Here is a 12,383-nt window from a genome sequence, read left to right as displayed (position 1 = left end):
CCTACTTAAAAGAATTTGCAATTGAAGGAATTTTAGAACAACTTCTTCCTCAATATCTTCCTTCTAGTTGTCTGGTCTTCTCATTAGCATTGTTTTCCATTAATAAATTATTCTCAATATTTATTAGACCCTATTCACATGGAGATTAATTTCTATTGTTTTTATTTCTTATTCTGTCTCTCTTTTAAACCCCATTTCTCTGTTTATTGTTTCCCAATAAATTTCCTACTTTTTAGTGGCTTAAAACAATATTTATTTTCTTTCCATATCTGCGGTTTGGACCAAGCTTGGTGAGGAGAGCTTGTCTCTGCTGTCCTAGGATGGTGGGCTAGAGTCACCTTAAGGCTCGGTTACTACCGTGTCTGCTTGTTATGATTGATGATGCCAGACTTTGGCCCTAAGTTCATTTGGAACAGGCAGCTGGAACACCTACACTGAAACATGGAGGCTCTTCAACTGCTTCCAACATGGGGAATGGGCTCTCAGGGCAAGCAATCTGAACAGAGGACTTTTCTTGTCCTAGTGTTGGAAGTCATATGGCATCACTTTTATCACACTATTGATTATAAGCAATTCAGAGATTTTCCCATATTCTCCTCCTTTAATAGAATGAGTATTATAGAATGACATGGTGTAGAACCAGCATAATCTGCCTTCTGGTCACTACACTTTTATATTCTTCCTCTTGGAAAAATACACTCTTTCCCATTCACCTGGCAGTGATAAGTCTTAGTCATTATGCAATCAGGATCAGACAGTGAGTACAAGATCCCACCACCTTTGCAGGTCCAGAGAGGAATGAGTTACCTAGGTTGTAGCCTCTCAATATGAAGACTTCAGAACTAAGAAAGATGAGTTATCCCCCACTCACACACCCAGCACTCTGCCAGACTGCCAAAACCCCTCCCATTCTATAGAGGAATTTGTACAAAACATGGGATGCTTTTCCAGGACTCATTGTTAGACCCTCTGAGCTCTATCCTATTCTTGTTACAAGCAATAGCCTATGTTTGTGTCTGAGTAATTTTAGCAGCTGTTTTCCTCCATGTAGAACTTTTGAGGGGCAAATGCCTCTTGTTTTTATGGCTTTGGACTCATTCAGTCAGACAAGCAGTATTTCACTAGTATAATTCTCTTCTGAATATTGAATATCCTGTCAATTCATTTGAGCTCATGCCATTAGAAAAGTCATTTTAACAAATCTTTTAAGGGTAAATGACTCCAGGATAATAGCTAAGATTTTTGTAGAGAGAGGTGGAACAAGATGAAAAAATAGAAGTTTCCTTTTGATCCTGACTCATTTCTCTCTTCAAGGAGGACAAACTATATCTCTATGAGAGAAAGGCACAAAAAACTCTGAGAAGTGTTGGGGGAGGTCTTAGCAGGAAGGAGAATGTGAAAAGTAATGCAGAAAAAAGTAGGACCCAATCATAAGGGTTCAGCACCCCAGGGAGAGGAGGAGACCTTATCACCTAAGCATGCATTCAGTTCCAAATTAGCTGCATGCAGATCAGCAATCCAAACTGTAGAAGAAATCTACCATTCATGAAAGCCTTAAACCCAGTGCAGGATTTGGTTTGAGCATGTCACTTCTTGTACAGGAAGTTAGCTTTACAGATTGCCCAACACATTGCCCAATGAATGGATTCTCAGAGTGCTATAATCAGAAGCCATCTTGAAGAGTTCTATAATCAGGGACATATGGAGGAAAACCCAGAGCAATCACAATTTAGGATCCCTGTGAATCCCATGCCTCATTGACTGGTTGGGAGAGAGACACATAAGACAATTGTAGCTTTGGGACTTAGACACTAGTTGGCCAGGTGGTTTGAACAACAGGGAGCATGGACTGGAGTGCAGAGTGGCAGACATGTTGGATAATCATTCTTACCGCCTTTGAAGAGGAGTGGAAACTATTGTGAGTGATGTGAGGAACCAGGACTGAGAGTTAAAATGGCAGAAGGATAGGTTCTTGTGTTACTGTCCATCTCAGAACTTGTTGGTTTGATTGCTTCTTCCTCACATCCTGAACCAACCTGAGTATATGCTGTCTCTTGGACATGTCCTCTGTCCCATGATGCACAGATTGAAGTCTCTGGAGCTGAATATATGTTGACTAGCCATGGCTCAGAGAATGTTTAAAGTTAGCTGGAGAGATGAGTTTCATTCAGTTCAGACATTGATCATTTGCCTAGATGCATCTGCCAACATTCATAGGCCAGCATATCTTCACTCACGAGGCATGACTCACATACTGCTGAAACTCACAAAGTGAGAAGAACTTGCTGTGGTTTCTGCTGAGGTTTACTACACCACTCATATCCAGAATAAGGGCCTCTGAAATGAGTGCGCTTATGCTTGGAAGGGAGTACCTACAATCGAATATCTCAGGTTTTTTTATTTTTTATTTTTTGTTTACTTTCATATCTTGTTGCTTTTATTTTCTTATTTCTCATCAACTCTTCTATCTTATGTTTCATGGTTATTGTCATCATCACTTTTTGTATCTAAGAGCCTTGTGCCTACTAAGCAAGTGCACTACCAATCAGCTACATCCCCAGCCAATTAAACTTTTTTATCATTATAGTTTAGTAGGATTTTTCCTTCTTCTGATATTTCCCCACGTTTCTCATTAATTTTGATCTTTATTAAATATGACTTTTTAGTCATGATATTTTCCTTTCTAGAATAATTGGTGGTATCATTGTGGTTTTTAATTGGTTTTTATTTCTCTATTTGTGTTAGTTTATGAAATGGGTGTTACTATTGTTTGTTTCCTTCAGGGGAGAGTTATTTGTCTAGCATAGTGCAGGGAGGGGATCAAGCCTAGCACCTCAAGTAGGTTGGGTGTGTGTTCTGCCACTGAACTCTCCACCCCCAGCACATTTGGGAGAAACTGCAACTTACTTCAGCCTAGACCTAGCCCCTTTAACCTTGTCAGGTATTTCAACTCTAAGAAGAGGGGAGATGAAATCCCTCAGCTGACAACTAGTCCCCAGGTAGACATGGCTGGTAGGGAGTGCTAAAGTCCTACTCCTGGGAACTCTTCCTTAGCAAAAGCAGAGAAAAATAACCTTAAAAACTCTGCTATTTATAGTGCTTCTGTTAGAACTACTCTGTGAGACCTACAAAGAAAGTGTTTCTTATGCTCCTACACAGTACACATTATGTCAAAACTCACCAATCACAACCAGAGAAGCCTCTGAGAAACTACACTACTAACTCATTTGGAATTAAATTCAACACTGCAAAAAAATGAAAGCTCAAGTTACATTATCAAGAGAATGCTATTCCCTCAGAAAAGCTTCACATAAAAGTGAAAGAGAAATACCTCCCAACAGATGTGTATAAATCTCAGCATAGAAATACAACATGAAATAAGTAACATAACTCCCCCCAAACTCCAGAACTCTGTACTAGTTATGATTCCAAAGATATTGAAGTGGAAGAAATGCTAGAAAAATGGCTCAAAAATATGATGTTAAAATGATGAATTAATTCAAATAATATACAAAACCCCACAGCTCACTGAATTAAGGAAGACAATGCTGCTGCAACCAGTATGGCCAAACTCCCAGTTCTGGCAAGGGGTGAAGAGGGATTAGAAAAATAAATACTCACAAACACAGATTTTAAGATTAAGCTGGGATCAGGTGGAGCTCCACTCTCTGATGGAGACGCAGATCTCAGGAGTTACGCCAGTAATCTTTATTTATGCAGTTCTCATCATCAGGCTAAAGACTATGCAAGCATTTTTCTTTGTACTCAGGAAAATTACAGAAGCTAGAACCTGTATGTAACTTTTCCACAGTTTCAAAGTGTAATATTAGGACCTTTGTGCAGCTTTCAAGAAAGTTCATTGTTAAAATTTACTATAAATTGGGCAGGCTCAGAAGAAGTGAAGCTGGTGAAATATTGTGATTCTCCAGCATAAGAATTCCTTCCTTCCAGGAGCCATGTGCCTGAGATCAAGGCTAAATATTAAGATGACCTGAAAGTAGTAAGAGAAACTATTAAGCAATGAAAAGGGGTTCAATGAAGGGAATGAGAAAAAGGAATGGAAGAAAGAGTAGGAGGGAGGTAGATATGATTACTACATGATATATGCATGTATGGAAATGTTAATGAGACACCAATTTGTAAAATGAATGAGTTAATATTTATAATTTTTTTCCAAAAAGATCCTAAAGGGAATTTGAGACACCACCTTAATTCTTTCTGAAGTCTTAACAAAGGGTTTTATGTCATGATCTTGGTTTTATCTTTATACCCTGTGTTCCCAGCAGCTCCCTAGATTTGTTCTTACCCAAGAAACTATTTTAGCACTGTTTGGCAATATGACATGCAGAAAGGCTATAAGTGGGAAACAGATATTTGAATACAATTAAGTGCTAATTTCTTTCTATTTTATTGTCTCTTACCCTTAGCTCTTATACCAGTATTACTTGCAGCTATGTAGCAAAATTCCAGGACCATTTTCCTGTAGTCTGTTAAGGACCATCAAGCTTCCTCTCAGTCCCTTTGAAGCCCTTTTGGCTTCCTTAAGCCAAGGTCTTTTGGGTTCTCTTACATCCTGGTCCAAAGGTCCACATAGGTTGTACTGGTTTTCTTTTATAAATGTGAGCAATACCTATTAGTGTCAGTATCTGTGCCACTTATTCTTGTACAGTGAACCACCCCCAAAACCATTCTATCAAAGTAACAGTTACTTTGTTTAAAATCTACAGTTTAGGCATAGCTCAATTAGGCTAGCTCACATCTTCTCCAGTTGGCATCAGCTGGGCGACTTGAAACTGCGGACTAGAATTATCTGAGACCTCATCATTCATCCACATGTCTGTCTTTTGCAGTTGGCTTTGTATTGGGCCTTTAACTGGGTCAGCAGCTAAAGAAACTGCATGAGGACTCCCTGAGTGACTTGAGCCTCCACAAAATATGGTGGCTAAATTCTAAGAGCAAACTTCACCAGAAAGGGTCAGGCTGACCCAGCCTTCAAAGTTACACAGCAATTCCACCATATTCTACTCACTAGAATGCAGTGACTAAGGCCAGCTCATATTCAGGAGAGACATTTTCATGGAAGAAAAGTCAAAGAATATGTAGACTGTTTTTTTGAAAAAATCACCAGTCTAATCATTTTATCTACAAAAAAATAGTTATTCCCAGTTCAATAGCACCAGATTCCCAGGAAATTTTTGTTTCATTGTTATTGATTAGCATGGTGCCTTCTTTTGTGGGAAGAATTATAAAATTTCAAGAAAATGCATTTTTGTTAAAAAAAATATATAAATATACTAAAAATATAAAATAAAAATATAACTATACTAAATTTTTATACTAGGACGTGTCATTGGTTCTTATAGAGAATCATTACTTCTTGGAACTGTATTCCAAGAACATTTGCTGTTCAGCAAAAGGCTTATGATGTTGGAATCCATATTTACTAATTACATTACTTTGCTTTCAAAGTATTATTCTGGAAGACTTTTATTGGTGCAAGCCTAAATAAATTAGAATGATTTCTATCAGTACCTTTAGAATTAAGGGGAGTGAGATGGTGAGAATGGGTATAAGACATTGTATAAGAGGTGACTTTAAATCTTCATAAAGGAAAGACATGAAAGAATCCTAGGAAACTAAAAATTGAAGGTAAAGAGCTGTTTTGATGTGACAAAGATGATGCATGTTAGGAATATGTTTTTATGACTTTGGGTGGTTTTAATTATCTGAGTAATTCAACAGACTACATTTTCAAAATCTAGATTGTATATTTCGTTGTAACTGAATTTATGGCCAACTTTGTTATTTCTTTGGTGTTAGATTATTTCCAGTCAATTTAATTCGTTTTCAAACTTTATTATTTTATTCATGCAGGTTGACGAACTTATACAAAAGTTAGAAACTTCATCTTCAAATTGTGCATATCTGGAAAAGGAAAATGAATTTCTGTGGCAGAAACTTGTATCTCTGAAAGGTATAAAAAGGATTTGTAAAAAACTCACAAAGGAAAAAAAGAAATTGGAAGAAGAGATGCTAAGCCTCAAAAGTCAAATAGAGGAGAACACCTTAGAATGTGCTCAAGCAGAAGAGCATAACTGTGCAAATGAAGAAAGAGAGGGAAAGAGTTAAAGAAATGAATCAATTATTTACAGGTGAATTATCTGTGAGGTGCTTTAATTCATTTATTGCAAAATATATCTTGGATGTGTAAATTATTTTCTCTACTTCCCTTATAATTTTTTTCTACAAATTTCTTAAAGGAAGATATACTATTACTCCCTTAAATACTTCAGTATCCATCATTGTTATACCTAAACTGATATTTCAAAGTAAGGATATTCAATTTGATCTTTCAGACAAGTTGGCCTAAAATAAGGGTATCATAAAAGAAAAGGAAAAAAATGTGATGTAGAAATTATATGTTCTTATAGAGTTCTTTAGTGACATTGATCAGTTATTAAAAATTCATCTTGTTACTGTTTTAATCATCTTATTACAAGAGTCCTAAGATAATAATAATTCTTGGTTAAGGATATAGCTCAGGAGTAGAGGAGTTTCTGACCATGAATTAAGGACCTGAGTTTGATCCCAAGCACACCACAATAAAACAAATAACCAGGACCACAGAAGAATGATGTCAAACTTTTTATTATGCACATATATTGCAGTTGATATTGATTATAAATATTTTAAACTATACCATCTTTTTTCACATATTTAAAATTGCTGTCTGAATCACTGAAGCAAGAGTAAAGGAAAAAATGCACAATAATTATTTGTCTTATAATTATGTTTCAAATATACCCTTTTAATTTAAGAACAAAACAATTTAGAGCAGTTAAGAGAAAATCATAGTGCTTCAATAAGAGATCACATGGAAACTGGAATTAAAGACATAGGCTCCAAACTCTTTAAAATGAAAGTTTATGCAAACTCTTAAGGAATAGAAATTTTTCAAAAACTATACAGAATTCTAGAAGAATTCAACATTAGAAAATCATTGTTAGATGAACTAAATGAGTAAGCGAAAACAAAGTATCATAGGAAATAAATTCAGCTCATTAATTTGTCACTAAGGCATAATTTTTCATGAGATACCTTCATGAGAAGAGTAGGATGTGGAAACTAAAGAACATGATTTTGGAAAATAATGGTAGTAAATGAATTTGCTTTTAAAATGTCAGTCCAAAGCAGTTTCTTTATCCCTCTGCCACCATTTTGTTTTGTTTTGGTTTTGGTTTATAAGGTTTTCTTTTCCCCATACTATTCTCATAAAGATAAACAGATCTATTAGTCTTTTAGTTAACTATTTATCTGGCTTTATAATTAAGACAATGACAATGTAATGTAATTGCTTGTCAATTTTCCCTAAAATAGTGATACTAGAAGGCATAAATATTTATGGAAGATAAAATCCAAAGTTGAATGCCATTAATACAGTGCTCCTCTGGGTGTATTCTGGCACTTGGTAAATTAATTTTCCTGTTTGTGATCTCTAGTGTGATTCCTAGAGGGTCCCTGGAGGCAATCTGTCCTTTAGAGTTGTTCGAGTCTACATTAAGGCACACTTGTGATGTAGGGAATGGTTATCACAGGATGAAGGGAAGAATAGTTCATGGAGTGGTTTAAACAAATCCCTTGACCAGTGCAAGGGACTGAGTGGAAGACACAAAGGACTGGCGGCACCTCTGATGCCTTACTAAGGATGTCAAGAGCTAACGGCCTTCCAGGCTACTTCAGTTCTTCAAATCACCAACTCAGTTATCTGGTTCTCCCCCTGAGGTTGCTGCTTCAAATTATTCCTCAGGGCCAAATGCTCAATTACTCCCAAGTAATGGGTGGAATATGCAGGTGGTGAGTACTTGAGCAATGCCTTTGAGGGATGCTTCATGAAATGTATTGAACTAAATACAAATTCACTAAATGTAAATATTTATAGCTTGCCTTTTCCTGTCTTATTTTTGTAATATATGTTTAGTTATAAATGTTTTAATATATTAAACATGATGTTTTAATACACTTATATATCCTGAATTGACCATTACAGTCAAGCAAGTTAAGTTAATGAGTTAACTTTAAATACAGTACTTCTAATGGCATTCTCCAGGATCTTTTAAGTAGTGACCTTCCAGAGGGTGGTGGTTTTATTAGTTTAGCCACACATTATTGATAGCTATAGGAATCCCCCTAGAAATAGATGTTGTACTTTATAACAACTCTAAACCTGCAATTAATTAAATACTTAGTAGATACTGTCTGACACATTTTCAGTATTAAGGCATTGTTGAATGGAAAATTCAATTTACTCTTATGACAATTTTTCAGAAATCAAGTCAGTTAGGGAAAAATGCAAAAATCTATCTTTTTTTTCAATCTTCACAGAACTAGTGAGAGGCTTGAGGTACCAAACTTCACACAGGAAAAAGGCAAAATAGAATTTATTAAGCACCCTTAGTACAAGGGCTGTATCCTAATGGTACTTTTGTTCTGAGCAGATGTGTTATTCTAAAGAAAGCTTAGTGGTTCTTACCTGCTTCCAACATGCAGAACTAGGAGACCAGACTTAATTACATTATCTATTTTCCTTTGGGTCTCAGGTTTCTGAAAGAATCCTTGTGTTTCATGTGGTAAAACGTTGAGTCATCCCATCTCCTTTGCAGATATAACAAAACCCTTCCAGTCCAACTATGTGATCTCATTCATAGTAAGAATACAGTTCCAGAGATCTAAAATCCCCATGTTATTTTGCTTTGTTTTGTTTCATTTTGTTGGTTTTTTTGGTTTGTTTTTGTTTTTGTTTTGGTTTTGGTTTGGGAGATTGAACCCAAGGGCACTGAGCCATATCCCCAGCCCCTTTTTGGTATTTTTGGCCCTCGCTTATTTGCTGAGGCTAGCTTTGAACTCACGAACTTTCTGTCTCAGCCTCCCGAGCTGCCACCACACCCAGCTACTTCCATGGTTTTTATTAGTGCCTTTTTTGGATACTGTCATGGTAGCTATGACTGTATGGAAATTGCCTATTGATCTTTTGGGAAGGTGATAATATAGTGTCGTTGAGAAATGGCCCACATCATCTTCATGTTGTCATTCCAGTGCTTGTCATAGTACCTTAGCACATAGTGTCAAGTAAATGAACAATGAAACCAGCAGCTTTGATACATAGCCATGATGATAATTAATCCAGTGAGCAACTATGGGTAAATTATATTCATCATAATTTGACATTTTGGTAGTACATATTTTCCATTCTTATCAACACAAATGATATTCTCCACTGTCTTTTAATGATTCATGCTTTGTTGACAAATCTTTGAGGTAAATAATAGAATTGTCTTTCTCTTTTCCAGCTGCTGAATTTGAATTTGAATCCTTCTGAGTTTTTTCCTAAGTTGTACTAATACGTGAAGTTAAGATCTACTTTTGGAAGTATCAGAGGCAATATGGAGAGATTTTAAAGAAAAAAAATCTGAAAGATATTTCATTGTACTGTTTATATAACATTTTGTTTTTCATTAAATGTATGACATCTACAGCAAAACCAGTGTTATTGAGATTTATGTACTCAGTCTGCCCAAATGCCAGCTGTTTAAACGGAACTCCTTCAACTAAATTGTCATTCATGCTTTGGTGCTCTTAAATATCTGCTTAGTGATGGCTTATTTGTATTTCCCACTTATCACTAAAGAACATATAATCACTTTCTCATCAACATATTATGCAGTGAAAATTAAAAATGAAACTTTGAAAACTATTTTTCTTGAAAGCATCTTTCAAAGGTCTAAGTTGCTTTTAACCAGTGACAATGCTTATGAAAGACTACCCTACATTGGTTTTCAATATGGTACCATCTTCAAACAAATGCCATTTCATTTTGTGATAAGTTAAAGCAAGGCATAATTATCAAAGCTAAAGAAGAACTCCAAATAGAAATGTGTGATTATCATATCCTTCTAGGGCTCTTCGACTGGTTCCAGCAAACAGTATTGTCATGACCACAAGAGATGAAGATTGAAAGGAAACCTTGTTTTCCACTGAATATTCAAAAACTTAATTTTCAAAAGTTTGGAAGGGAGAAGATTTTACAATAGGTTTTTGTTGTAACTGTTGTTTGGGGGTTTTTTTGCTGCTGTTTTGGTACTGAAAATTCAATCCAGGGATTCTTTATCACTAAGCTGCATCCTTAGTCCTATGTTATTTTAAATTTTGAGACAGGATCTCACTAAGTTACTGAAGCTGTCCTCAAACTTGCAATCCTGCCTCAGTCTCCCAAGTCCTGGGATGACAGGCATGCACCACTGCACCCAGTTTCACAATAGTTTTGAATTAATGAAATTTGGAGAATGCCAAAATAAGCTGATATTTCTTTTATTCCTTATATTTAAGTGAAAATTTTGTGTCACCTCATGCCCATAGTCATAAAAGATATCTGGGCAGATTCTTTACTGCAAATTTAGAGCCAGATAAAGGAAAGACAGTCAATAATTCTTAAGAGAGGCAAACATATAATTATTAAAAACAGAAGCAATGATCCCTTTAGAAATTAAGAAAATTTTAAAAATCATTCAAGGGAGATTGAAAAATGGCAACACAGAGGAATCCACATTGTCATAGCAGTTCCCCAAGAGAGAATTGAACCAGAAGTTCTGCAGTGGCAAACTGAAGTAGGGAAACAATGGGGAAAAGCACGTGGAAAACCCAGTAAGCTAGCATCTCAAAGAAAAAAACACTGGTTTCTAGAACAGAAAGAGAAAGACAACAGATGGCAGCCGGGTTGGGGTGGAGAAGCACCAAAACTAAGACTTTCATTGATCACACTTTCCAAGCCAGCAGACTAGAAATTCCTTCAGTTTTTCAGAAATTACCATCTTTTGGTTTTCTTTTTCTGTCCTGTATCTGGTATACTTGCTTTTTGAAAATCCAAGATCAAACAGCCTTTTAGGCTCTACTGTTCACTGAATGGTTGGTGCTCATGCAAAAAACCAATCTAAGCATAGAAGAGACTAGTACTCAATTTGGGGAGAAACTAAGAGCAACCAGCTAATTGCAGAGTGAAGAAGAAAGGGTACTTCCAACTTGAAATTGACAATCTGAATTTGGGATGAAAAGAATAGTTGATGCAGGGAGGAAGACAGAGAGATTCCAGTCAGATGGAATATCCCACCTCCACCAAACCTAGAGGAGGTTGGAAGGTATAGAAATGATCCCACACACTTCTCCGTGGTGCACAGATAAGAATTCTTGAAATAAGAGGTGCCATTCAACACATATCAATCCACAGGCAGAGCAGACAAAGGAATTGGTCATTTGCCTATCAGAGTGACACTTTCACTCCAGACACAACAAGAAGTCCATTTTGAGAGAGAAATCTGATGATCTTCATACTTCCTTTAACAGAGATGACCAGGCAAGAAGGGAGATGAATTCAGTTCCCAGTTTGAGAGTTTGGTCAGAGCTAAAAGCTACAAAGCATATGAGATGTACATAATAGAGATTTCCTTCACTGTTGACAGTATCTAAAACTAAAACTTCAGATACAAAAGACAAATATTAAAAAAAAAATCAAGTAATCTGAACCTCTGTATGACAATTAGTACACTGATAAGTTATTGATATTAATGAATGCATAATCTCATAAAATATTTTCTCTATCTTAGCCCCCTCTCTGCATCCACTGTACTCTCCCATTTAAACCTCTGTCTCCCCTTGCTTCCCCACAATTTTTCTTCTTTCCCTTTTTCCTATATTTTCTTTATTTTTATCCCACCTTCAATTTCAATTCAGCATACAATTTTTTTTTTTCAGTTTACTGGTGATTGAACTCATGGTCACTCAACCACTGAGCCCTATTTTGTATTTTATTTAGAGAAGGGTCTTAATGCATTGCTCAGTGTCTTGCCATTGCTGAATCTGGCTTTGAACTCACAATCCTTCTGCCTCAACATCCCAAGCCACTGGGATTATAGGCATGTGCCACAGCACCCATCTAGCATGCAATTATTAATGCATAACTTTTTCAGCCTGTTCTATATTACTCCTTACCCATGGTCTACCTGGATTAATGGAGTCATAGAAATCATTAGTGATTACATTTATAGTATATGTTGATATATGACTTATTCAAACTACCCCTGTTACTTGCAGCTCTCTCCTTTCAAAGAGGCATTGGGGTTGAAATTAACACTTTGATTACACTAATCATATGCATTGAAGCTAAGATATATATATCTATTACAAAGCATATTATAAAGAGATAAATACCAAAGGATCCCAAAATAAAAGAGGAAGGGGAATACATGTCAATAGATGTACACATCTAAGACTTCTGAAAACAAGAGGAAACAGACTGAGACACCTCCAAAAATTTACAACTACTCATTAGCTGA

Source organism: Sciurus vulgaris (assembly GCF_902686455.1).
Source record: "Sciurus vulgaris genome assembly, chromosome: 12".
In the NCBI taxonomy this organism is placed as follows: Eukaryota; Metazoa; Chordata; class Mammalia; order Rodentia; family Sciuridae; genus Sciurus; species Sciurus vulgaris.
Note: the sequence above shows the minus strand (reverse complement) of the source record.